We start from the raw sequence: 26,944 nt of genomic DNA, 5'->3' as shown, positions 1-26,944 counted from the left end.
TCTGATGCAGAAGCTGAAACTCCAATACTTTGGCCACCTGATGTAAAGAACTGACTCATTGGAAAAGACCCTAATGATGGGAAAGATTGAAGGTGGGAGGAGAAGGGGATGACAGAGGATGAGATGGTTGGATGGCATCACTGACTCGATGGACATGAGTTTGAGCAAGCTCTGGGAGTTGGTGATGGACAGGGAGGCCTGGCATGCTGCAGTCCATGGGGTCTCAAAGAGTCGGACACGACAGCGACTGAACTAACTAACTAACCATCCTTATTGTGTGGAAATCTCCTCCCCAAAGTTTGTGAGTAGCCCCATACCTTCAAGTGTCAAATGCATATTCTAGCCTGAATGAAATTCGCAGTACATTCCTTTCCAGTGCTGTCTCATTGAGTAAGACTGAAGGATCACCTGTAATTGCAAAAATGGCTAGGAAACCAAAATTTCTAGTTTGGCAAATTTGACACACTCTGCAAATCAGGCTTTTGATTATTAAAAAAGTAGGGGAGAATGGATGTTTAGTAGGTAAGTAGAGAGCCTTGCAGGCTTGGAGAAGGAAATGGTAATCCACTCCAGTGTTCTTGCCTGGAGAATCCCAGGGACGGGGGAGCCTGGTGGGCTGCCGTCTATGGGGTCGCACAGAGTCAGACACGACTGAAGCGACTTAGCAGCAGCAGCAGCAGCAGAGAGCCTTGCAATATCTCTCTTCAGAGAATAATCTTCCTCATCTGTACATAACGGATATATGTATATGTAAAATGTCTGTGTGTTTCCACACCATGTTTAAGATTGTGGGCTTTCATATCTGATGGAACTGAATTTCATCTTTCTTCTGCCACTCACTCAATATGTGATATTAGGGAGGTTATTTCAGCCTATCCATCTCACATTCCTGAGATTACAATACTATCTACTTCACAAGTTTTTGTGAGAATAAGAAAGATAGTAGATGTAAAGTGTGTGGCATGGTGCATCAGTCAGTTCAGTCGCTCAGGCGTGTCCGACTCGTGTGACCCCATGGACTGCAGCACGCCAGGCTTCCCTGTCCATCACCAACTCCCAGAGCTTCCTCAAACCCATGTCTGCTGAGTTGGCGATGCCACCCACTGTGGTTGGAATATAATAAACTTTCAATAACGTTTCTTATTGTTCTGATTATTTTGCAGTACTCTCTTACTGCTGTTATTATCAACCCCTGAATTTCCTGAACTGATAGGCATTTGTGACACTAGGCAGGAGCCAGGGTCGGGACCTGCCCTCACCTCCTTCCAAGGGCAGCCACAAATGGTGGTTCAGCTGCAGGAACATGAAGGTGTGGCAGGTCCCTGTCCAAGGACAGGAGAGAAAAACCCATGAATATATCTGTTTATTCCTTCTCCCTCTTGGTGTCTCTCAAGCAGGCCCATTGCAAGTAATGGCAAATGTGGGAGGGAGGTGCAATTTGCAGTGAGGCGGGTTGTATGATACAAGAGACGCTACCCTCACCACAGGGGAATCCGCCCGGTCTACCAGTGGAAAGGAGCTAGTCAGGTTTGGTTCTGCTATCCCATTGTCCCCCAACCTGGAGCCATTTCTGCAGCTCTGCAGGGTAGTTACTCCAGCTGAGCACAGCCTGTGATAACAGGAGGGGCCGTACTTCCTGGCTGTCCACCATATTCAAAGCCTGCCTCTGCAGGGCTTCCACTGCAGGTCTTCTGCTGGGCTTGAGAAATGTATCCTCACATGGACTTCTGGTTTGAATGTTTCTGTAGCAACTGGGAAACCATCTTAAGAAATGACATTTGAATACCCAGAAATGGAATATCTATCTTCAGTCCAGCCAACAAGTTTACACGATGCCAAGAAGGTATTGGCTGTGCTTGAGTGTTCTCTATTGCATACTTGATGGACACCCGAAATCACGAGGTAGGTATCTCGTTGTTTAGACTGTATTATTTGAGGTCAAGTGAGATAGTCTCACCACAAGAAGGTCTCTTCAGGGGGTATTCACTAGGATATCCCAAGTGTCCATGGGCACCAGTGCCTCTGGATCAGAATGACAGAGACGGCCTTTGACCAGAAGACACTTGCATGGAAAGGCTGCTTTCCTCATTGCTGTAGCCTTGTCACCACCACTCTAAAGGGGTATGTCTGTCTGTGCAACACTCATATAATGCACAGGAATCTTTGATGCTCACACCCAATACGATACCTCTAGCACCTCAAAAAGGAGGTCTGAGCTCTCTGTAGACTCCTTAATGCAATCCTTAATCCAACGATATCATGATGAATTGTATTTCACGGCCATGACATCATCCGGGAGGCACTGGACCCTGACCAAGGTCCTGCACACCATCCTTTGCTTCATGTTCATCACCCAGAAGAGCCACTTCTGTCCTGTTTATATAAGGCATTTATCCCATCTCAACAGTGTAATTCTAACAGGATTTTTATCCCCAGAAAGCACAGGAGGAAGTTTTGTCTCAGATTGGGTCCTGGAGTCTACCCTCCCAGCCACTTCCACACCCTTCTCTGTAGTGGAGTGCTGCTGGCCAGTCACCGGCGCGTCCACTCGGGCGAGCAGCCCTACGCCTGCGACCTGATGCTGAGCCAAGTGGCTCCAGAGTGCATTGTTAGAATTCTCTGAATCTTGAGTTTTGTTCCTTTCTTTTCTTTGCCTCTGAGTCTTTACCCCTCTTTCATTCCTTGTACTATCCATGAAAAATGAAAGCTTCTCTCAGCTACATGATGAATATGATTTCACGTAGCAGCTTGAGAAAAAATGAAATAGATCAAAACTTCTACTTAATGGCATGGCAATCAATTAGGTATATACATAAAATAATTCTGAAAGATAGCTGCCTTATAACCTTTCAGACATTATGGAAAGTCATGTTCTGATTGCTCAGCCCTCCTTCGTGCTCCTGCATTGTCATTCTTTATTCTCATCCTTTTTGTTTTCCTAGGTCCTTTCAGCGATGACAGTCATATTGAAGGTAAATTCTAGAGAAAAGAAATGCTAAAAAAGGAGACTCCCTGTCTGAATGTCAATGACCATTTCCAACCACTGGAGACAGAGATATTCCAACTGCATTTGATATTCCAGATTCAGTGTGGCCTCTGGGGGATGGAGCTGGGATTGCCAATCTTTCTGTATGGTAGAGGGGAAACTTTGGAACTAAGACTGCTTTTTCCAGCATCCAATTATCTTCCACATCCTAGAGCTTTGGAAACCCAGTAAATGGCATGATATACTTCACATAATCATGTGGAGGTAAGGATTCCTATGATTTCAGGTCAATGATAAATATTTTAGTATAGAGTAAATGTGATGGCAGATACAAATTTGATGGCAAAACACATTCCATATAATATGTATGTGTTAACTTGCTGCTGCTAAGTCGCTTCAGTCATGTCCGACTCTGTGCGACCCCATAGACAGCAGCCCACCAGGCTCCCCTGTCCCTGGGATTCTCCAGGCAAGAACGCTGGAGTGGGCTGCCATTTCCTTCTCCAATGTGTTAACTTAGTACAAAGATTTATAAATTTAACCCAAAGCAAAAGTAGTATTCTAATAACTATCAGTTTGATATATTTAATCAGGAGTATTTTAATGGTAAAAGTCCTAGAAATTAGTTCTATCACAGGGAATAATGGGAATTGATGATGTTGGCTGAAAACCACCTTCTTCAGTAAAAGTGATCTTGAGTTCATTCATTAATTCACTTATTACCCTACTACAATTTGCTTGCAAAACCCCTAAAATCCAAGTCTTAAATGCTGGAGCCTAAAGTGATGAAACTTTGGAAATATAGGCATAGAAGAAAATATCTGCTCAAAAGCATCTGTGCCAAATCTGGATCTTCCCTGTAGCTCAGATGGTAAAGAATCTGCCTGCAATGCAAAAGATCTGGGTTTGATTCCTAGGTCAGGAAGATCCTTTAGAGAAGGGAATGGCAATTCACTCCAGTATTCTTGCCTGAAGAATCCCATGGACAGAGGAGCCTGGCGGGCTACAGTTCATGGGGTCGCAGAGTCAGACATGACTGAGTGACTAACACTGCTACTGCTATCCATGCTAAAAAAATGTATTAAAGAAAAACAGAAAATTAATATCTGTGAAGGCTTCCAGTATTACTACCTTTAATTGGAATGAAGGCTATGGCTGAATACAGACTTCTTGCACTAAATTTGGGTTGGCTATCACCAACTGAATAAATGTGTGTGTGTGTGTGTGTGTGTGTGAATGAATGAATGCCCAGCATAAGAAAATGTTGGATGAGTCATTGAAAATCATTATAAAATCACCACTGATGTTGTTTTAAGCATTTCTAATGGATATTGGAAAGTAGAAATTATACCACGTTTGCTATTTTAATTTGATTGAGATTGACAGAGAGACATTCTTCCTGACAATAATCTCCAATTGATAATGTCTAGGAAGATGGCTGAGTTCTGGAAAACACCAATAGGCCTCCTCTTAAATGGCAACCCACTCCAGTATTCTTGCCTGGAGAATCCCATGGATGGAGGAGCTTGGTGGACTACAGTCCACGGGTCACCAAGAGTCAGACCCGACTGAGCGACTTCACTTTCACTTTCTAATTTCTCAAAAAAGTGTAGGAGATCATTTAATATGGAAGGAAAATGTTTTCACTGGCCTAAACAAAAATATTGAAAGTGAAAACGTTAGTCACTCAGTCGTGTCCGACTCTTTGGGACCCCATGGACTGTAGCCTGCCAGGCTTCTCTGTGCATCTAATTCTCCAGGTAAGAATTGTGGAGTGGGTAGCCATTCCCTTCTCCAGGGGATCTTCCCAACCCAGGGATTGAACTTGGGTTTCCCACATTGCAGGCATATTCTCTACTATCTGAGCCACTGGGGAGACCCCCAAATATTGACAAATGTTTAAAATCACTGGAAGAGATTTTTATGTATTTTATCCTGAAGAAGCAGGATTGAAAACATCTGCAATAGCTAATTTGGTCTAGTCCCTAACTTGATGTCATCTGATTAAAACACAAGTATAGAAAGGCTGCTACTGATCAAAGCTGAAACCCTGACTTAACTTTGCGAATCTGATGTCCTCATCTGCTGCAGGTTGAATTATATCCTACAAATGGATGTTGAAGGCTTCCCTTGTGGCTCAGCTGGTAAAGAATCACCTGTGATACGGAAGACCTGGGTTTGATCCCTGGGTTGGGAAGATCCCCCGGAGAAGGGAAAGGCTACCCACTCCAGTATTCTGGCCTGGAGAATTCCATGGAATGTATAGCCCATGGGGTTGCAAAGAGTCGGAGACAACTGAGCGACTTTCACTCACTCACTCAAAGGATGTTGAAATCTTAACCCCCAGTACTTGTGACCTGATTTGGAAACAGGCTCTTTGCAGATGATCAAGTTAAGTTGAGGTGAGTAGGGTGGACCATAATCCAGTATGACTGGTGTCTTTACACAAAGGAGAAATTTGGACACAGAGATGGACACACACAGGGAGTACGTGAAAGGCACATGAAGACAAAGATGAGCGTGATGGACCTACCAGCCAGGGAATACCAAAGGCTTCTAGCAAACTACAAGGTCGGGAGAGGCCTGGAACAGATTCCCCCTCACAACTCTCAGAAGGAACCAACCCTGCCATCACCTTAATCTTGGATTTCTAGCCTTCAGATGGGAAAAGAATGTTTCTGTGGATTAGGCCACCTAGTGGATGGTGCTTTGTCATGGGAGCCCTGGCATACAGATCCAGCCATAACCCAGTGGTGTTAGCTTTGCTCTGGTAGCTAGGGCTTCCCTAGTGGCTCAGATGGTAAAGAATCTGCCTGCAATGCGGGTGACTCAGGTTAAATCCCTGTGTCAATCCCTGGGTTGGGAAGATCCCCTGGAGAAGGAAATGGCCACTCACCCTAGTATTCTTGCCTGGAAAATTCCATGGACAGAGGAGCCCGACAGGCTACAGTCCATGGGGTCTCAAGAGTCAGACACGCCTTAGCGACTAAACCACCATCACTACCACCATGGTGAAAGATAAGAAATTAACTAAAAGATAAATTTGAGAGAAAATAGGAGTTACTTAATAAAAAGTTAGAATAAAAGAACATATTGATAATCAATAGTACACATGAAAAATACAGATGTTAAAAAAATTAGACAATGAAGTCTTACTCTCTTGGAGAAGTATTAGTCGCTCAGTCATGTCCAACTCTTTGCGACCCCATGAACTGCAACACGCCAGGTTCCTCTGTCCATGGGATTTTCCAGGCAAGAATACTGTAGTGGGTTGCCATTTCTTTCTCCGTAGCTCTTCCCAACCCAGAGATCAAACTCAGGTCTCCTGCATTGCAGTCAGATTCTTTACCATCTGAGGCACGAGGGAAGTCCTTACTCTCTCAGATGAGTAAAAAAAAGAAAAATATAAGACATACTCTGGCTATTTCATATCTTTCTTTCAGAGTAGGAATGTTGTTTTTATTCCTTTCCCATCTTAAAATTAAAGACCAAAGGAATTAAAATTTGTCCAGCTTTTACTTCTATATCATACTATCAAAATCAAAAGATAATACAACACTTTTTAAATATTGTGAGGGAAGAGAGTGAAATGCAGGAATGCCACGCCCAGCAAAGACGTGACCACTGTGTCAAGTGTAGTCGCAGGGACTTGGTGCTCTTAGATCTGTGTTGAAACAAATGGACCACAGGTATAAAGGGGTATCAGAAATGACGGAGGCAAGGGAAAAGCCATCGTAAGTGAACTATGGTCATCATAACACATGGTATTAATTATAATGAGTTTACATCACTAATGCACTAACACACGCACAAGTGAAACATCCACGCATGCACAAAATAACAACAGGAAATTATGTAAAATAAAAGGAAAAGGAGAGGATTTTAATTCATTGTATTTAATCTACTACAGATCTAATGAGAAAAAGTTAAATACATGGAAAAACGAAGTACACGTGACAAAGTAAAAGGCATGTTACAGAGCTTATTTTGGAAGCTAGAAGTTTCCACAAGTATTTTCTACAGAACAAATGTGATCTTAGATGTGTACCTTACAAAACATCACAGTGTAAGGAATAAAAAGAAAAAACCCTAGAGTAATGGAAATAGATGGAAAAGTGACTAGAAAAATTTTGTATGAATATATGTATGAATACACACATATATGTATCAGTCAGTTCAGTTCAGTCACTCAGTCGTGTCCGACTCTTTGCAACCCCATGAATAGCAGCACGCCAGGCCTCCCTGTCCATCACCAACTCCCAGAGCTTGTTCAAACTCACGTCCATTGAGTCAGTGATGTCATCCAGCCATCTCATCCTCTGTCGTCCCCTTCTCCTCCTGCCCCCAATCCCTCCCAGCATCAGAGTCTTTTCCAATGAGTCCACTCTTTGCATGAGGTGGCCAAAGTATTGGAGTCTCAGCTTCAGCATCAGTCCTTCCAAAGAACACCGAAGACTGATCTCCTTTAGAATGGACTGGTTGGATGTCCTTGCAGTCCAAGGGACTCTCAAGAGTCTTCTCCAACACCACAGTTCAAAAGCATCAGTTCTTCAGTGCTCAGCTTTCTTCACAGTCCAACTCTCACATCCATACATGACCACTGGAAAAACCATAGCCTTGACTAGACGGACCTTTGTTGGCAAAGTAATGTCTCTGCTTTTGAATATGCTGTCTATATATATGTAATATACACATATACAAATTGAATTTTACAATTACACTCATCTTGCACGCTAGCAAAGTGATGCTCAAAAGTCTCCTAGCAAGGCTTCAACAGTACATGAATCATGAACTTCCAGATGTTCAAGCTGGATTTGGAAAAGGCAGAGGAACCAGAGAGCAAATTGCCAACATCTGTTGGATCATTGAAAACGCAAGAGAGTTCCAGAAAAATATCTACTTCTGCTTTATTGACTATGCCAAAGCCTTTGACTGTGTGGATCACAACAAACTGGGGAAAATTCTTCAAAGATGGGAATAAAAGACCACCTGATGTGCTTCCTGAGAAATCTGTATGCAGGTCAGGAAGCAACAGTTAGAACTGGACATGGAACAATAGACTGGTTCCAAATTGGGAAAGTAGTACGTCAAGGCTGTGTATTGTCACCCTGCTTATTTAGCTTATATGCAGAGTACATCATGAGAAACGCTGGACTGGATGAAGCACAAGCTGGAATCAAGATGGAGAAATATCAATAACCTCAGATATGCAGATGATACCACCCTTATGGCAGAAAGTGAAGAAGAACTAAAGAGCCTCTTGATGAAAGTGAAAGAGGAGAGTGAAAAAGCTGGCTTAAAAACTCAACATTCAGAAAATGAAGATCATGGCATCTGGTCCCATCACTTCATGGAAAATAGATGGGGAAACAGTGTCAGATTTTATTTTCTTGGGCTCCAAAATCACTGCAGATGGTGATTGCAGCCATGAAATTAAAAGACGCTTGCTCCATGGAAGGAAAGTTATGACCAACATAGACAGTATATTAAAAAGCAGAGACATTACTTTGCCAACAAAGGTCTGTCTAGTCTAAGCTATGGTTTTTCCAGTAGTCATGTATGGATGTGAGAGTTGGATTGTGAAGAAAGCTGAGCACCAAAGAATTGATGCTTTTGAACTGTGGTGTTGGAGAAGACTCTTGAGGGTCCTTTGGATTGCAAGGAGATCCAACCAGTCCATCCTAAAGGAAATGAGTCCTGAATATTCATTGGAAGGACTGATGCTGAAGCTGAAACTCCAATACTTTGGCCACCAAATTCGAAGAACTGACACATTTGAAAAGACCGTGATGCGAGGAAAGGTGGGAGGAGAAGGGGACAACAGAGGATGAGATGGCTGGATGGCATCACTGACTCAATGGACATGAATTTGAACAAGCTCCGGGAGTTGGTGATGGACAGGGAGGCCTGGCGTGCTGCAGTCCATGGGGCCACAAAGTGTTGGACATGACAGAGCGACTGAACTGAACTGAACAGATTGAATATTACTAATGATTAAAAGGGGCTTCCCTGATAGCTCAGTTGGTAAAGAATCCACCTGCAATGCAGGAGACCCCAGTTCGATTCCTGGTTGGGAAGATCTGCTGGAGAAGGGATAGGCTACCCACTCCAGTATTCTTGGGCTTCCCTGGTGGCTCAGAAGGTAAAGAATCCGCCTGCAATATGGGAGACCTGGGTTCAGTCCATGGGTTTGGAAGATCTCCTGGAGAAGGGAAAGGCTGCCCACTCCAGTATTCTGGCCTGGAGAATTTCATGGACTGTATAATCCATATGGTCGGCAAAGAGTTGGACACGACTGAGTGACTTTCACTTTCACTTCAGTTTCAGTGATTAAAAGCTAGAAAACTTACCAAGTCATGGTGGAAAAAATGAATTACCAACCTTGCTCTGATAAGCATTTAGAGTTTATTTTTTTAAATTATATTGAAGTATAGTTGATTTAAAATGTTGTGTTTAGCTTCTGTCGTACACTGAAGTGACTCAGTTACTGAATATTACTTTTCACGTTCTTTTCCGTTATGGCTTATCAAAGGATGTTGATATAGTTCCCTGTGCTATACAGTGGAGCCGTGTTTATTCATCCTTGTGAAATAGTTTGAGTGTGCTAATCTCAGCCTCCCAGCCCTTCCCTCTTCCACCACCCTCCCCTTGGCAACACAAGTTGGTCTCCATTTCTGTGAGTCTGGTTTTGTAGGGACGTTCATTTGTGTCGTATTTTAGATTCTACATATAAGTGATATCGTGTGTATTTGTCTTTCTCTTTCCAACTTACATCCCTTAGTATGATAATCTCTAGATCCATCCATGTTGCTGCAAATGGAATTACCTCTTTCTTTCTTATGGCTGTGAAGTGGAAGTTACTCGGTCATGTCCAACTCTTTGCAACCGCATGTCCGTGGAATTCTCCAGGCCAGAACACTGGAGTAGGTAGCCGTTCCCTTCTCCAGGGGATCTTCTCAACCCAGGCTTTGAACCCAGCTCTCCCGCATCGCAGGAGGATTCTTTACCAGCTGAGCCACAAGGGAAGCCCTTTTTATGACTGAGTAGTGTTCAATTCTTCTTTATCCATTCATCTGTCAATAGACATTTAGATTGCTTCCATGTCTTGGCTGTTGTAAATTGTGCTGTTATGAACATATGGGTGCTTATATCTTTTTGAGTTATAGTTTTTACTGGTGTATGCCCAGCAGTGGCATTGCTGTATCATATGGCAACTCTATTTTTAGTTTTTTGAGGAAGCTCCATACTGTTTTCCATAGTGACTGTACCAATTTACTTTTTTTCCATACTGTAACATGGTTCCCTTTACACTGCACCCTCTGTAACATTTACTATTTGTAGACATGTTAATGATGGCCATTCTGACTGGTGTTAGCATCTTATTGTTGTTTTGATTTTCATTTATCTAACAATTAACAATAATGAGCATCTTTCCATGTGCCTATTGGTCATTTGTATCTCTTGTTTGGATAAATGTCTTTTGAGGTCTTCTGCCCATTTTTTAATTGGATTGTTTGGTTTTTTGTTATGGAATTGTAGGAGTTGTTTGTATATTTTGGAAATTAAGCCCCTGTCAGTCACATCATTTGCAACCTAGTCCATAGGTTGCCTATTTGTTTTGTTTATGGTTTCCTCTGGTATAAAAGAATTATAAGTTTGAATAGTTCCCACTTGCTTATTTTTGTTTTTATTTCTATTGCCTTGGGAGGCTAACCCAAGAAAACACTGGTAGCACTTCTGTCAGAGAATGCTTTGCCTATGTTCTCCTCTGAGTTTTATGGTATCTTGTCTTATATTTAAATCTTTCAGCCATTTCAAGATTATTTTTTGTGCATGCAGCTGTTCAGCTTTCCCGATACCACTCGCTGAAGAGACTGTCTTTTCCTCGTAGTATATTCTTGCCTCCTTTGCTGAAGATTAACTGTCCATAGGGGTGTGGGTTTATTTCTGGGCGTCTCTTCAGTCCACTGACCCACGTGTCTGCTTCTGCGCCAGGGCCCTGCTGCTTTGATTGCTGTATCCTAGTCACATTGTCAGCGGAGAAGGCGATGGCGCCCACTCCAGTGCTCTTGCCTGGAAAAGCCCATGGATGGAGGAGCCTGGTGGGCTGCAGTCCATGGGGTCGATAGGAGTCGGACAGGACTGAGTCGGACACGACTGAGTGACTTCACTTTCACTTTTCACTTTCATGCACTGGAGAAGGCGATGGCACCCACTCCAGTGCTCTTGCCTGGAGAATCCCATGGACGGAGGAGCCTGGTGGGCTGCAGTCCATGGGGTCGAGAAGAGTCGGACACGACCGAGCGACTTCACTTTCACTTTTCACTTTCGTGCATTGGAGAAGGAAATGGCAACCCACTCCAGTGTTCCTGCCTGGAGAATCCCAGGGACGGGGGAGCCTGGTGGGCTGCCGTCTCTGGGGTCGCACAGAGTCGGACACGACTGAAGCGACTTAGCAGCAGCAGCAGCAGCAGCATTGTCTGAAGTCAGAGCAGGTAGTGCCTCCTGCTTTGTTCTTTATCCTCAGGGTTATTTTGGCAATTCTGGGTCTTTTATGTTTCCATGAAGATTTTAGAAATATTTGTCATAGTTCTGTGAAAAATATTGTGGGTATTTTGAGAGGTATTGCATTAAATCTGTAGATTGCTTTGGGTATTATGACCATTATAAGAATATTAATTCTTCAAAACATTTAAAGTGTTTTAAAACAAATATGTAAAATGATGCAAGAAAACATAAATTTCAAATCATTACAAATATTATTGTCCAAAAAGTTAACTATGTAGAATTTATAAAGTGTAAATCTTTATTGACATATTTAAAATAAAACTTGAATAAAGATATCACTGATTCTTAGAAGAATCTCCCTTCCTTGGTTTTTTGTATATTAAAAAAATCATATTCAGTTTTAAGAATCTTTGTGCTTCACTTGTAAGCACAAAGCCACCATTGTATTTGAATGAAGTATAGACATTCCTTTAAACTCAAGGACAATATAATAATGATGCCCAATTTTATCTTTCCTATTTCCTAATGCGGTGCACTTTGAAAAACAGAAAAGGAATGAGAAATCTTCCACATATTGGAAGCAATTAACTAATTGTCTTTAGTAGGTAAATGGATAAACACTATGGCATATCTGTACAGTGAAGTATTGTTTAGCAATAAAAAGAAATGAGCTATCAACCCATTGAAAAGCATCTTAAAATCATAAAGCAAATTGAAAGAAACTGATATGAGCTACATAAAATGTATACTTCCAACTATATCATATTCTGGAAAAGACAAAAGAAGTAGAGATAACAAAATAATCAATGGTTGTTAGGGGTTCTGGGAGAGGGGATGAGGGTTGTAAGAATAGAAACATAGGGGATTTTTAGGGTAGTGAAGCTATTTGAAAGGTGGGTGCACAATATTATGTGTTTGTCAAAACCTACAGAACTGAATAACACAAAGAGTAAGCCCTACAGTAAGTGATGGGCTTTAGTTAATAATATTGTATCATTATTGGTTTATTAATCATACCAGGTGTGCCACATTAATTCAAGATGTTAATAGTAGGGGAAAGGGAAGCAGGGGAGTATATGAAAACTCCCTGTACTTTTTGCTCAACTTTTCTGTGAACCTAAAACTGCTCTAAAATAAAATCTATTAATTATAAAAAACACAAGAGAGATAATAAATATAGAAGAGAATAATTAAAAAGTAATTATTTGCAAAGAAGTATTTCTCAATTTATTTTTATATTTTCTATATGGTGCTATAGTTTTCCCAATTGTTAAGCTTTTTATTTATGTGTAACTGAAATATAACATTGTGTTAGTCTCAAGTATGCAGCACAGTGATTCAATATTCATATGTATTGCAAAATGTAGCCATATCTTTCTATTATTTTATGTATTTTACTGTTTTAACTGAAACAATATTTAAAATTTGACTTTGCAAGAAACAAGAATACCTAATTTAGTGTTTGCTTATCACGAATGAGTGGACAGAACGATTTTAGGGCATTTGTTGTTGTTGTTCAGCCACTAAGTCATGTCTGACTCTGTGATCCCAGGGACTGCAGCACGCCAGACTCCTCGGTTATTCACTATCTCCCAGAGTTTGCTCAAATTCATGTGCATTGAGTCAATGATGCTGTCTAACCAACTCACCCTCTGCCGCCTCTTCCTCCTTTTGCCTTCAGTCTCTCCTAGCATCAGGGTCTTTTTCCAATGAGTAAGCTTTTTGCATCAGGTGGCCAAAGTATGGAGCTTCAGTTTCAGCAACTGTACTTCCAATGAATATTCAAGGTTGGTTTCCTTTAGGGTCGATTGGTTTGGTCTCCTTGCAGTCCAGGAGCTATCAGTCTTTTCCAGAATTTGAAAGCATCAATTATTTGGTGCTCAGCCTTCTTTATGGTCCAACTCTCACATTCAAACATGACTACTGGAAAATCATAGCTTTGACTACACACACCGTTGTTGGCAAAGGGCACGCAATATAGGAGTGTCTAAATACACAAAAACTAACAGATATTAATATAAAAGGAGAAACTGACAGTAAGTAATAGAGAACTATAAACACCCCACTCACATCAATGGACAGATCATTCAGATAGAAAAATCAATAAGAAAATACTGGCTTTGAATGACACATTATACCAAGTGGACTTAATAGTTATATATGGAACATTCCACCCCAAAGGAGCAGATAACATATTCTTTTCAAGTGCACTTCAAACATTCTTCAGGATAGATCACAGGCTAGACCACAAAACAAGTCTCAGTAAATTTAAGAAAATTGAAACCATATCAATCATCTTTCTGACCACAATGGAATGAGAATAGAAATCAGCTATAAAAAAAACTTGCAAAACCCACAAATATGGAGGCTAAGCAGTATGCTACTAAAAAGCCAGTGGGTCACTGAAGAAATCAAATAGGAAATAAAAAATATCTAAAGACAAATGAAAATGGAAACATAATGATCCAAAATCTATGCAGCACAACAAAAGCAATTTTAAGAGGGAAGTTCTTACTTCAGGAGACAAAAAAAGTCCCAAATAAGCCACCTAACTTTACACCAAAAGGAACTAGAAAAACAAGTGCAAGCAAAATCCAAAGTCATCAGAAAGAAAGAAAAGTAAATATCTAAGTGGAAATATAAGAAATAGTTTCTTACAAAAAACTAACTCCTGGTTCTTTGAAAAGATAAAGAAAATTGATAAACATTTAGCCAGACTAATCAAGGAAAAAGAGAGAAGGCCTAAATAAGTTTTAAAAATTAAAGAGGAGAGGTTGCAACCAGCACCATTAAAATACAGAAGATGATAAGAGATTATTATAATCATATGTCAGTAAGGTACAAAACCTAGAAGAAATGGACATTCCTAGAAATGTATTATCTCTCAAGGCTGAACCAGAAAGAAATAGAAAATATGAACAGGCCAATTACAGCTAATGAAACTGAATCAGTAATTACAAAACTCTTAATGAAAAAAAGTACAGGATCAGGTATTATAGCTTTACAGTTGTACTCTACCAAACATTTAGAGACGTTAACACCTATACTTCTCAAACTCTTATGAAAAGTTAAACAGGAAAAAACACTTTCAAAATCATTGTATTAGGCCATAATTACCCTGATACCAAAATCAGAGAATACCACCACCACACACACACACACACACAAGAAAGTTACAGGCAAACATCACTGGGGAACATGGATGCAAAAATCCTCAACAATTACTAAACCAAATTCCGCTATACATTAGAAAAGTCATACACTGTGATTAAGTTGGATTTAGCACAAGGATGCAAGGTGGTTCAATATTCACAAATTAACCAACATCACACTAGCACATTAACAAATTGAAGAATAATAATCATATAATCATCTCAGTGATGGGCTTCCCTGGTGGCTCAATGATAAAGAACCTACTTGAAATGCAGGAGATGCGGGTTTGATCCCTGGGTCAGGATGATCTCCTGGAGAAGGAAATAGTAGCCCGCTCCAGTAATCTTGCCTGTGAAATCCTGCGGGCAGAGAAGCCTGCTGGCCTAGATCCGTAGGGTCACATGAGATTTGGACGCAACATAGTGACTAAATAACAGCAACAACCATCACAATAGAGCCAGAAAAAGCTTTAGACAGATGTCAATATCAATTTATGATAAAAAAAAAACGCTCTCAATAAATTGGGTACAGAAAGAACACACTTGAATATTAAAAAGACCATGTATGCAAGCTCACAGCTAACACAATGGTGAAAAGCCAAAACCTTTTCTCTAAGGTCAGGAACAAGGCAAGTATGCCTACTCTCATCACTTTTAGTATTGGAAATCCTAGCCACAGAAATCAAATAATAAAAAGAAATAAAAAGTATCCCAGTTGAAAAGGAAGAAGTAAAGCTGTCACTGTTTGCAGATGACATATTGCTGTTGCTAAGTCGCTTCAGTCATGTCTGACTCTGTGCGACCCCAGAGACGGCAGCCCACCAGGTTCCCCATCCCTGGGATTCTCCAGGCAAGAACACTGGAGTGGGTTGCCATTTCCTTCTCCAGTGCAGGAAAGTGAAAAGTGAAAGGGAAGTCGCTCAGTCATGTCCGACTCTAGCGACCCCATGCACTGCAGCCTACCAGGCTCCTCCGTCCATGGGATTTTCCAGGCAAAAGTACTGGAGATGACATATTATTTGTAGAAAATTCTAAAGATGCCACCTCAAAACTATTAGAATAAGTGAATTCAATAAATTTGAAGGATACAAAATTAATATGTAGAAACTTGCTTCATTTTATATGTTCATTGCAGATGGTGATTGCAGCCATGAAATTAAAAGACGCTTACTCCTTGGAAGGAAAGTTATGACCAGCCTAGATAGCATATTCAAAAACAGAGACATTACTTTGCCAACAAAGGTCCGTCTAGTCAAGGCTATGGTTTTTCCTGTGGTCATGTATGGATGTGAGAGTTGGACTGTGAAGAAAGCTGAGCACCAAAGAATTGATGCCTTTGAACTGTGGTGTTGGAGAAGACTCTTGAGAGAGTCCCTTGGACTGCAAGGAGATCCAACCAGTCCATCCTGAAGGAGATCAGCCCTGGGATTTCTTTGGAAGGAATGATGCTAAAGCTGAAACTTCAATACTTTGGCCACCTAATATGAAGGGTTGACTCACTGGAAAAGACTCTGATGTTAGGAGGGATTGGGGGCAAGAGGAGAAGGGGACGACAGAGGATGAGATGGCTAGATGGCATCACCGACTCGATGGACATGAGTTTGAGTGAACTCTGGGAGTTGGTGATGGACAAGGGGGCCTGGTGTGCTGCACTTCGTGGGGTCACAAAGAGTCGGACACGACTGACCCATTGAACTGAACTGATATGTTAACAATGAAATATCAGAAAGGGGAATTAAGGAAACAATCCCATTTATAATTGCATCAAAGAATAAAATACCTAGGAATAAACTTATGTAAGGATGCAATCTCAAAAATGACAGAATGATCTCTGTTTATTTCCAAGGCAAACCATTCAATATCATGGTAATCCAAGCCTATGCCCCAACCAGTAACACCAAATGTCCTTTTCATTATAGGAGACTGGAATGCAAAAGTAGGAAGTCAATAAACAAGTCAAGTACTGGAGTAACAGGCAAATTTGGCCTTGGAGTACAAAATGAAGCAGGGCAAAGGCTAATAGAATTTTGCCAAGAGAATACACTGGTCATAGCAAACACCTTCTCCCAACAATGCAAGAGAAGACTCTCCACATGGACATCACCAGATGGTCAATATTGACATCAGATTGATTATATTCTTTGCAGCCAAAGATGGAGAAGCTCTGCACAGTCAGCAAAAACAAGACCAGGAGCTAACTGTGGCTCAGATCATGAACTCCTTATTGCCAAATGCAGACTTAAATTGAAGAAAGTACAGAAAACCACTAGACCATTCAGGTATGACCTAAATCAAACCCCTAACGATTATACAGTGGAAGTGACAAATAGATTTAAGGGTTTAGATCTGATAGACAGAGTGCCTGGTGAACTATGGATGGAGGTTCATGACATTGTACCAGAGACAGGGATCAACACCATTCTTAAGGAAAAGAAACGCAAGAAAGAAAAACGGCTGCCTGAGGAGCCAGCTTACAAATAGCTGTGGAAAGAAGAGAAGCAAAGGAGAAAAAGAAAGATGTACCCATTTGAATACAGGCTTCCAAAGAATAGCAAGGAGAGATAAGAAAGCTTTCCTCAGTGATCAGTGCAAAGAAATAGAGGAAAACAATAGAATGGGAAAGACTAGAGATCTCTTCAAGAAAATTAGAGATACCAAGGGAACATTTCATGCAAAGATGGCGCAATAAAGGACAGAAATGGTATGGTCCTAACAGAAGCAGAAGTTATTAAGAAGAGGTAGCAAGAATACACAGAAGAACTGCACAAAAAGATCTTCATGACCCAGCTAATCACGATGGTGTGATCACTCACCTAGAACCAGACATCCTGGAATGTGAAGTCAAGTGGGCCTTAGGAAGCATCACTATGAACAAAGCTAGTGGAGGTGATAGAATTCCAGTTGAGCTATTTAAAATCCTAAAAGATGATGCTGTGAAGGTGCTGCACTCAATATTCCAGCAAATTTGGAAAACACAGCAGTGGCCACAGGACTGGAAAGGTTCAGTTTTCATTCCAATCCCAAAGAAAGGCAATACCAAAGAATCCTCAAAACACTGCACAATTGCACTCATTTCACATGCTAGTAAATTAACGCTCAAAATGCTCCAAGCCAGGATTCAACAATACGTGTACCATGAACTTCCAGATGTTCAAGTTGGTTTTAGAAAAGGCAGAGGAACCAGAGATCAAATTGCCAACATCTGCTGGATCATCAAAAAAACAAGAGAGTTCCAGAAAAACACCTATTTTTGCTTTATTGATTATTCCAAAGCCTTTGACTGTGTGGATCACCACAAACTGTGGAAAATTCTGAAAGAGATGGGAATACCAGACCACCTGACCTGCCTCTTGAGAAATCTGTATGCAGGTCAGGAAGCAACAGTTAGAACTGGACATGGAACAACAGATTGGTTCCAAATAGGGAAAGGAGTATGTCAAGGCTGTATATTGTCACCCTTAAAAAGCAAAGACATTACTTTGTCAACAAATTTCTGTCTAGTCAAAGCTATGGTTTTTCTAGTAGTCATGTATGGATGTGAGATTTGGACTATAAAGAAAGCTGAACGTTAAAGAATTGATGCTTTTGAACTGTGGTGTTGGAGAAGACTCTTGAGAGTCCCTTGGACTGCAAGGAGATCCAACCAGTCCATTCTAAAGGAGATCAGTCTTGGGTGTTCTTTGGAAGGACTGATGTTTTAGCTAAAACCTCAACACTTTGGCCACCTGATGCAAAGAGCTGACTCATTTGAAAAGAGCCTGATGCTGGGTAAGATTGAAGGCATGAGGAGAAGGGGACAACAGGGGATGAGTTGGTTGGATGGCATCACTGACTCAGTGGACAAGAGTTTGAGTAAACTTGGGGAGTTGGTGATGGATAGGGAGGCCTGGTGTGCTGCAGTCCATGGGGTCGCAAAGAGTCAGACATGACTGAGTGACTGAACTGAAGGAGGGAAAACACTATATTCTGAAAACTGTATGATGCTGATGAAAGAAATTGAAGATGACACAGATGGAAAGATATACCATGTTCATGTACTGAATGATTTAAATACTGTTAAAATAATCCTATTTTTCTTGGCAATCTATAGATTTAGTGCAATTCTTACAAATATACCAATATCAGTTTTCACACTACTAGAGCAAATGATTCTAAAATTTTCATGGAAACAGAAAAGACCCTAAGGAGTGAAAACAATCTTGAGAAAGAGTAACAAAACTGGATTGGAGGTATTACACGCCCTGATTCAAACTATACCACAAAGCTACAGTAATCAAAATAGTGTGGTACCACTAAAAAAACAAAACAAAACAGACACAGCAGCCGTGTACTTAATTAGTGTGACAAAGGAGGCAAGACTATGCAATGGGGAAAATTCTGTCTCTTTAATAAATAGTTTTAGAAAAATTGGACAGCCACACGAAAAAGGATCAAACTGGACTATGTTTTCATGTTATACACAAAAATTAGCTCAAAACAGGTTAAATACTTACCTGTAAGACCTGAAACCAAAAAGCTCCTGGAAGCAGCACAGGCACCACAGTCTTTGACTTTGGTCTTAGCAATATTTGGGAGGGTGTGTCTCCCCAGGCAAGAAAAGCAGCAGCAAAAACTGAGACTGCGTCAAACCCTGTGAAGATTTTATGCGCTGAAGAAAACTATCACCAATGTGAAAAGGCAGCCCACTGTGCAGGAAAAGACATTTGCTAACGATATATTGAGCAAAGGGTTAATATCCAAAATAAACAAAGAACTAAAAGAGATCAACACAAAAAATGCAAACAGCCCCAGTTGAAAGTGCACAGAGGAGCTGCGTAGACATTCTTCCAAAGAAGATTGTGGTTAACAGAATATGAAAGATGATCTGAGTCACTAACCATCAGGGAATCGCAAATCAGACTACAACGGGATACTGCTGCGCAGCGTCAGAAAGGCTGTTACCAAAAGACGCCAAATAACAAGTGCTGGCGAGGATGTAGAGGAAGTGAGACGCTGGTGCAGTTAGTGAGAAGGTAGATTAGTGTAGCCTCTATGGAAAGCAATGTGGAGGCGCCTCGAAAAATCAAAAATAGAACTGCCATGTGATGCTGCAGTTTCACTTCTGAATGTTTACCTGAAGGAAAAATCCCCACTAGTTTCAAAGGATATATGAACTCTTAATGTTCATAACAGCATTATTTAAAATAGCCAAGATATAGAAACAGCTTAAATGTTGATCCATAGACAAATGGATAAGGAAAACGTGGTGTATATATATACATATATATTCACTTCTATGCAGAATTTAAAAAACAAATAAACAAAGCAAAATGAAAACAGGCAAAACAGGCATACAGATACAGAGAAGAAACGGACGGTTGCCAGAGGTTGGGGAGTGAGAGGAGGAAGTGCATAAGTATAGGAGATTAAAAGGGACAAGCCTCCAGTAATATCATGTCATAAGGATTTATTATACGGCTTAAGGAATATGGTCAATAGTATGTGATAACTGAATGGGAACAGTTGTTTACTAAACTTATCATGGTAAACATTTCCTAATGTATGCAAATGTCAAATCTCTAAGTACTACACCTGAAACAAACATTATAATATTTTATATCAACTGTATTTCGATTAAAATAGAAGTACAGTTGGAAAACCAAATGAGAAATTATATAAAATGTAGAATATAGCAACACTGAATAGAAAATTTTTTAAAGTTTGTAACACTTTGTATTGATAAAGTTGGGGTAGGATATATGTATATTTAAGTTGCTACAGCTTGATTTAAAATAAAAATAATTGGGTTGACAATAGGTATTTACTACATCTCAAAAATACAACTTCTCTGAGAGTCTACTTAAAAATATATTTGTAAGTGGCCAATAAGTGTATAGAATTTTTGGTCCCATTGAGAGAGTAGGTTGTAGCTTCATATGAAATCCAAACTAGCATGTATGAAGCTGCCACAGAGCAAAGAGCAGGACTAACAGAAGTGGCTGTGGCAGTGCGCGAGAAAACGGTGACTTACATTGAGCATTTGTGCATCTTTAAAAGTCTGTAGGTTTGGGCAAATTGACTTTTCTGAAAATTGGAGCAAGCACGGGCTCTGTTACAGGAGCCAGGGGAGTGATGAGAGAAGCGTGGGCTGCGGACCCCAGAAGCTGACGTCTCTTGCTTATGACTGGAGTCGTGGCTGCCGTCACCTGGACTAACCCTCAGGTGTGCTCTCGCCGTAAGAATAGACGGTGATGTTGGCGTAACCCTGTCTCAGCTCTTCCGTTGTCCTAGATTAGAATTCCTAGGGTATAAATCTCCATTTACTGGCAAGGGGTTCATGTGCTTGCTGCTGAATTTTAAAGTCGCTGGTGGTCATTTTAACAAAATCTCCAGCTAGAGAGTTGGTAGAACAGAAGCTTTCACCCCTGTTACTAAAGGTTTAGACCGCAAGTGAAAGCTAACCAAAGGTTTTTCTTTTCTCAAGTAGCTTTCCAGGGGCAACTTTGTGTACTTAGAGAAACTTCAGCCATCTACCCCAGGTCTTGTCTGGAGTGTATTCTATAGTTTTAACTCTCAAAATCTATAAAAGCTTTTTTTTTTTTTTTTTTGACATTTGGGAGTGACATTTATTTTCAGCAAGTTATGAAATGTTCCCTGTATTATTTGCCTTCATTTCGAGTTAGACTGCTCTCACGATCTCCTTTGTCATTGATGGGTGTTCTCTTCAGCAGGCTAAAACACCATTTGAGGGGAACCCACACCCAGAATTTCTGCCACATGACTTTTTCTGACTTATTTGGTGGTGGTAGAGATATTTTTTAAACGATTAGCTGAAAACCTTAGGAAGTGAGGTTGATCAATCTTAATGAGTTTCAGCATAGAAGATATCTATATTCCAAGTTTATTTTTCATATATTTTTTTGAAATTCTATTGCTCTTTGAAATAAAATAATACAAGATGAATCTATAAATATAGGTTGCTTCTCCCTCTCCATAACACACACCGTTGGTGACTTTTCTCCAATAAAAATCTTTTCAACATATAATAATAATAGCAAAAACTTTTCATAAACCGATATCTCTTTCCACAGAGTACTGATGATACTCATCCATTATAAAACAATTGAGACTCTCTTCTTAATGGACAAATTTGATTAAACAATTTTATATGCCATGAGAATATCACAATGCTACCACATATAAAATATATTTTTATACATAAATATTTGTTAACACTTGGTTGAGATTATTTGTAGAATAATTTTCTAGAACCTCCATCAAATTGTATATGCACTTTTAAAATTAACAGTCGCTGCAATGAAGATGTGCCGCAACTAAGCCCTGGCACAGCCAAATAAATAAATAAGCTAATTAGCTAAAAAAGCTGACAGATGGTGCTCAAATTGCCCATTAGATGGTGGTACCAGTTTAACCTACCATCCATAGATGTTTTATTAATAATGAAAACCATCAGTCTTTGCCCTTTATCAATTTTCCCATGGAATGACTAATCTTTTATATATTTTATTTCACATTTATAATTTTTCCACATACTAAAAAAATTATCATTTTGTCATTGGTTGCATATATTTTGTCCATAATGTTGCCATTGTTCATACTATTTTTTTTTTGGTACAAAAGTTTCCATTTTTATGCAGTCAGATTTATCAGTCTTTTTATTTGTATTTTCAGTGGTTTTTCTTTATGGCACGAGGTTCTGTGTCCTGACTGGAGAGGATTCTACACTCAAAGACTTTCACGTATGTGTGGGTATTTGTGCATCTGTTCTCCTGGCACTTTTACTATTTCATTTTTTAAAATACCCGAATCTTTGATCTTCTGGAATTTATGTTTTAGTGCAAGCGGTGAATTAGAATCCAGCTAATTTTTAATGCTGTTTTCTCATATAATTTATGGCTCACGTTGTATCGTATTGTATTCATGTCAATATTAACTCTGTCACATACCAGGCTCCTACCGCATTTGTGTGTGATTCTGCTTCCTCCATTATTGAGTCCAGCAATCTATCTCCAGCAGCGAGCTGATTTCATTACACAATGTGCTTTCAGACCTGGTAGGGCTCACTCCTATTTATCGATAACATGCGTGTATATGGAGGGAGAATGTGGAGGCTGGGTGAGAAGTGAGAGTTTTGCAGTTTACTAAGCCCTAAATCCTGGAACCTGGTTTTCATCTTTGAAAAATGTGGCTGTTGGTCACTAGTCCCTAGAGAGCTTTTGTGAGAACACGCCTCAGGCACTGTGTTCCTCCCTTGTTCACGGATTACACGTTCTGGGCAAATGAGATGTTGGGACCGCTTTCAAACAAGGACAAAACCTGAAACTCCTGCGTCTAGACACAGATTTAAAACGTTAGTGCCAAGAGAAGCTGTATTTTTAACATTCACCTGAGCTTAGAACGTTTCCTACAGAGGAGGTCACACTGGTTATGGCTGGTGTCAAGATGTAAGAATGACATCAGTTTAATACACGCTCCATTTCAAGTGAAAGTGGCCCTGTGATTTCACAGGACGTTATGTGAACTGCAGACTGGCTCTCACCAAGAGTCCCAAGAAATCTTAGTTGTGAGTGAACTCGTGTGAGTGACTCTCAAATACACTCAGGTTTCCTGTTAACGTTTGCTGAAGGCTTATCGACTTTCAAGGTGAAATTTTAAGACGGCTTTTTCCCCCCAAAGCATCCTCTGGTCCTCGGGTCAAATGTCGTCTTTCCCGCCTCCGTTTCCCATGGCCCACGTAGCTTCCATAACAGTTCTTCTCTCACCTGCCCTGGATTCTAGCTTCTGTTTCCTCCTTTTGATTATAATTGATTTGAGCTCCGTTCTGCCTGAGGTCTTATTTATAATATTCACTCATTAAATCCTTTTCTCATTGAATGGAATTTTATCTATTTTTATATTTTATTGGAGTATAGTCGCTTTACAATGTTGTGTTGGTTTCTGCTGTACAATAAAGTGAACCAGCTATGTGTTTACTTATATGCCCTCTTTCTTGAACCTTCCTCCCTGCCCACATCCCACCCATCTAGGTCATCACAGAGCACCGGGCTGAGCTCCCTGTGCTACACAGCCGTGTCCCACTAGCTCTCTGTTTCACACACGGGCTCCAAAATCACTGCAGATGGTGACTGCAGCCATGAAATTAAAAGACGCTTACTCCTTGCAAGAAAAGTTATGACCAACTTAGACAGCATATTAAGAAGCAAAGACATTATTTATCAACAAAGGTCCATCTAGTCAAGGCTATGGTTTCCCCAGTGGTCATGTATGGATATGAGAGTTGGACTGTGAAGAAAGCTGAGTGCCGAAGAATTGATGCTTTTGAACTGTGGTGTTGGAGAAGACTCTTGAGAGTCCCTTGGACTGCAAGGAGATCCAACCAGTCCATCCTAAAGGAGATCAGTCCTGGGTGTTCATTGGAAGGACTGATGCTGAGGTTGAAACTCCAGTACTTTGGCCACCTCATGCGAAGAGTTGACTCATTGGAAAAGAACCTGAAGCTGGGAGGGATTGGGGGCAGGAGGAGAAGGGGATGACAGAGGATGAGATGGCTGGGTGGCATCACCAACTCAATGTACATGAGTTTGAGTGAACTCTGGGAGTTGGTGATGGACAGGGAGGCCTGGCGTGCTGCTATTCATGGGGTTGCAAAGAGTCGGACACGACTGAGTGACTGAACTGAACTGCACTGAATGTCTATGTGTCAGTCATAACCTCCTAATTTGTTCCGTCCTCCCCAACCCCTCCATGTTCACATGTCCACTCTCGATGTCTGCATCTTTATTCCTGCCCTGCAAATAGGTTCATCTGTACCATTTTTCTTGAGTCCGCATATATGCATTAATACACTATTTTTATTTTTCTCTTTCTTACTTTACTTTGTGTGACACTCCAGGTCCAACCACATCACTACAAATAACCCAAAATCGTTCCTTTTTATGGCTGGATAATATTCCATTGTATATATGTATCACATCTTTATTAACCTGAATGGAATTTTAAAACTTCTAAATGTTCAGGATTCTATGAAAATGGTTGTATTAGTTTTCCTGTTGCTGCTGGAGTAAATTACCACAAGTTTGATGGACTAAAACAATAGAAATTCATTCTCTCACAGTTCTGGAACCAGAAGTCCAAAATGAATGTCCCTGGGATGAAATCAACTTGGGCCATGCTTTTTTTGGAGGCCCCAGGGCAGAATGCTTTTCTTATCTCTTCTAGATTCTGGTGGTTGCTGGCATTCCTTGGAATATGGCTCTATTACTCCATTCTCTGTCTGTCTTCACATTTCCTTCTCTGTATGCAGAATCTCCCTTTGCCTGTCTCTTTTAAGAACTCTTATGGTGACTCAGTTGGTAAAGAACCCGCCTGCAATGCAGGAGACCTGAGTTTGATCCTTGGTTTGGGAAGATCTCCTGGAGAAGGGAACAGGCTACCCACTCCAGTTTTCTGTTCTGGAGAATGCCATAGACTGTCTAGGCCATGGGATCACAAAGAGTCAGACATGAGCAACTTTCACTTCTCTTGGTAGCTTTTTAGATCCTACCTAAATAGTCCAGGACAAGACCCTTAACTTAATCACATCTGCAAAGACGCTCTTTTCACTTACGGTTTCCTAGGATTGGGACTTGGTATGTTTGGGGATATTATCCAGTGTACTACAGATACAGAACATCTAATCCAAGGAAATAAAACAGTTTTTAAATGTTGAATCTGTTTCTCTCTTTGAAAGTGAAGGTCAAGAGTGTGTTGAAAAGGGTTTAGTAGTAAGAAATGAAGAATATATATGTCACATTTATTGAATATAATTTACAGCTAGTGGAGGTGATGGAATTCCAATTGAGCTATTTCAAATCCTGAAAGATGATGCTGTGAAAGTGCTGCACTCAATATGCCAGCAAATTTGGAATACTCAGTGGCCACAGGACTGGAAAAGGTCAGTTTTCATTCCAATCCCAAAGAAAGGCAATGCCAAAGAATGCTCAAACTACCGCACAATTGCACTCATCTCACATGCTAGTAAAGTAATGCTCAAAATTCTCCAAGCCAGGATTCAGCAATACATGAACCGTGAACTTCCAGATGTTCAAGCTGGTTTTAGAAAAGGCAGAGGAACCAGAGATCAAATTGCCAACATCTGCTGGATCATCAAAAAAGCCAGAGAGTTCCAAAAAACCATCTATTTTTGCTTTATTGACTATGCCAAAGCCTTTGACTGTGTGGATCACAATAAACTGTGGAAAATTCTTCAAGAGATGGGAATACCAGACCACCTGACCTGCCTCTTGAGAAATTGTATGCAGGTCAGGAAGCAACAGTTAGAACTGGACATGGAACAACAGACTGGTTCCAAATAGGAAAAGGAGTACGTCAAGGCTGTATGTTGTCATCCTGCTTATTTAACTTCTATGCAGAGTACATCATGAGAAACGCTGGGCTGGAGGAAGCACGAGCTGGAATCAAGATTGCCGGGAGAAATATCAATAACCTCAGATATGCAGATGACACCACCCTTATGGCAGAAAGTGAAGAACTAAAGAGCCTCTTGATGACAGTGAAAGAGGAGAGTGAAAAAGTTGGCTTAAAGCTCAACATTCAGAAAACTAAGACCATGGCATCCAGTCCCATCACTTCATGGCAAGTAGATGGGGAAACAGTAGAAAGAGTGGCTGACTTTATTTTTTTGGACTGCAAAACCACTGCAGATGGTGATTGCAGCCATGAAATTAAAAGATGCTTACTCCTTAGAAGGAAAGTTATGATCAACCTAGACAGCATATTAAAAAGCAGAGACATTACTTTGTCAACAAAGGTCCGTCTAGTCAAAGCTATGGTTTTTCCAGTAGTCATGTATGGATGTGAGAGTTGAACTGTGAAGAAGGCTGAGCACCGAAGAATTGATGCTTTTGAACTGTGGTGTTGGAGAAGACTCTTGAGAGTCCCTTGGACTGCAAGGAGATCCAACCAGTCCATCCTAAAGGAAATCAGTCCTGAATATTCATTGGAAGGACTGATGTTGAAGCTAAAACTCCAATACTTTGGCCACCTGATGCGAAGAGCTGACTCATTTGAACAGACCCTGATGCTGGGAAAGATTGAGGGCAGGAGGAGAAGGGGATGATAGAGGATGAGATGGCATCACTGACTCAATCGACATGGGTTTGAGTGGACTCCGGAAGTTGGTGATGGACAGGGAGGCCTGGTGTGCTCCAGTTCATGGGGTTGCAAAGAGTCAGACACGACTGAGTGACTGAACTGAACTGAACTGAAAAATGCTACCATTTTAAGTTTTCTAATGAGT

General features: G+C 40.7%; 1 long non-coding RNA gene across 1 annotated transcript; it reads left to right on the top strand.

Annotated features, from left to right (window-relative positions):
• Nucleotides 1-1,070: 1,070 nt before the first annotated feature.
• LOC133252631 (uncharacterized) lies at nucleotides 1,071-8,860 on the top strand. The gene is made up of 3 exons (XR_009738008.1): nucleotides 1,071-1,902; nucleotides 2,943-3,250; nucleotides 5,078-8,860. It is a non-coding gene; the product is annotated as an uncharacterized LOC133252631 (long non-coding RNA).
• Nucleotides 8,861-26,944: the final 18,084 nt, after the last annotated feature.

Source organism: Bos javanicus, chromosome 1, assembly GCF_032452875.1.
Source record: "Bos javanicus breed banteng chromosome 1, ARS-OSU_banteng_1.0, whole genome shotgun sequence".
Classification (NCBI taxonomy): Eukaryota; Metazoa; Chordata; class Mammalia; order Artiodactyla; family Bovidae; genus Bos; species Bos javanicus.
Note: the sequence above shows the minus strand (reverse complement) of the source record. Positions and strands in the feature narration are given on the sequence as shown.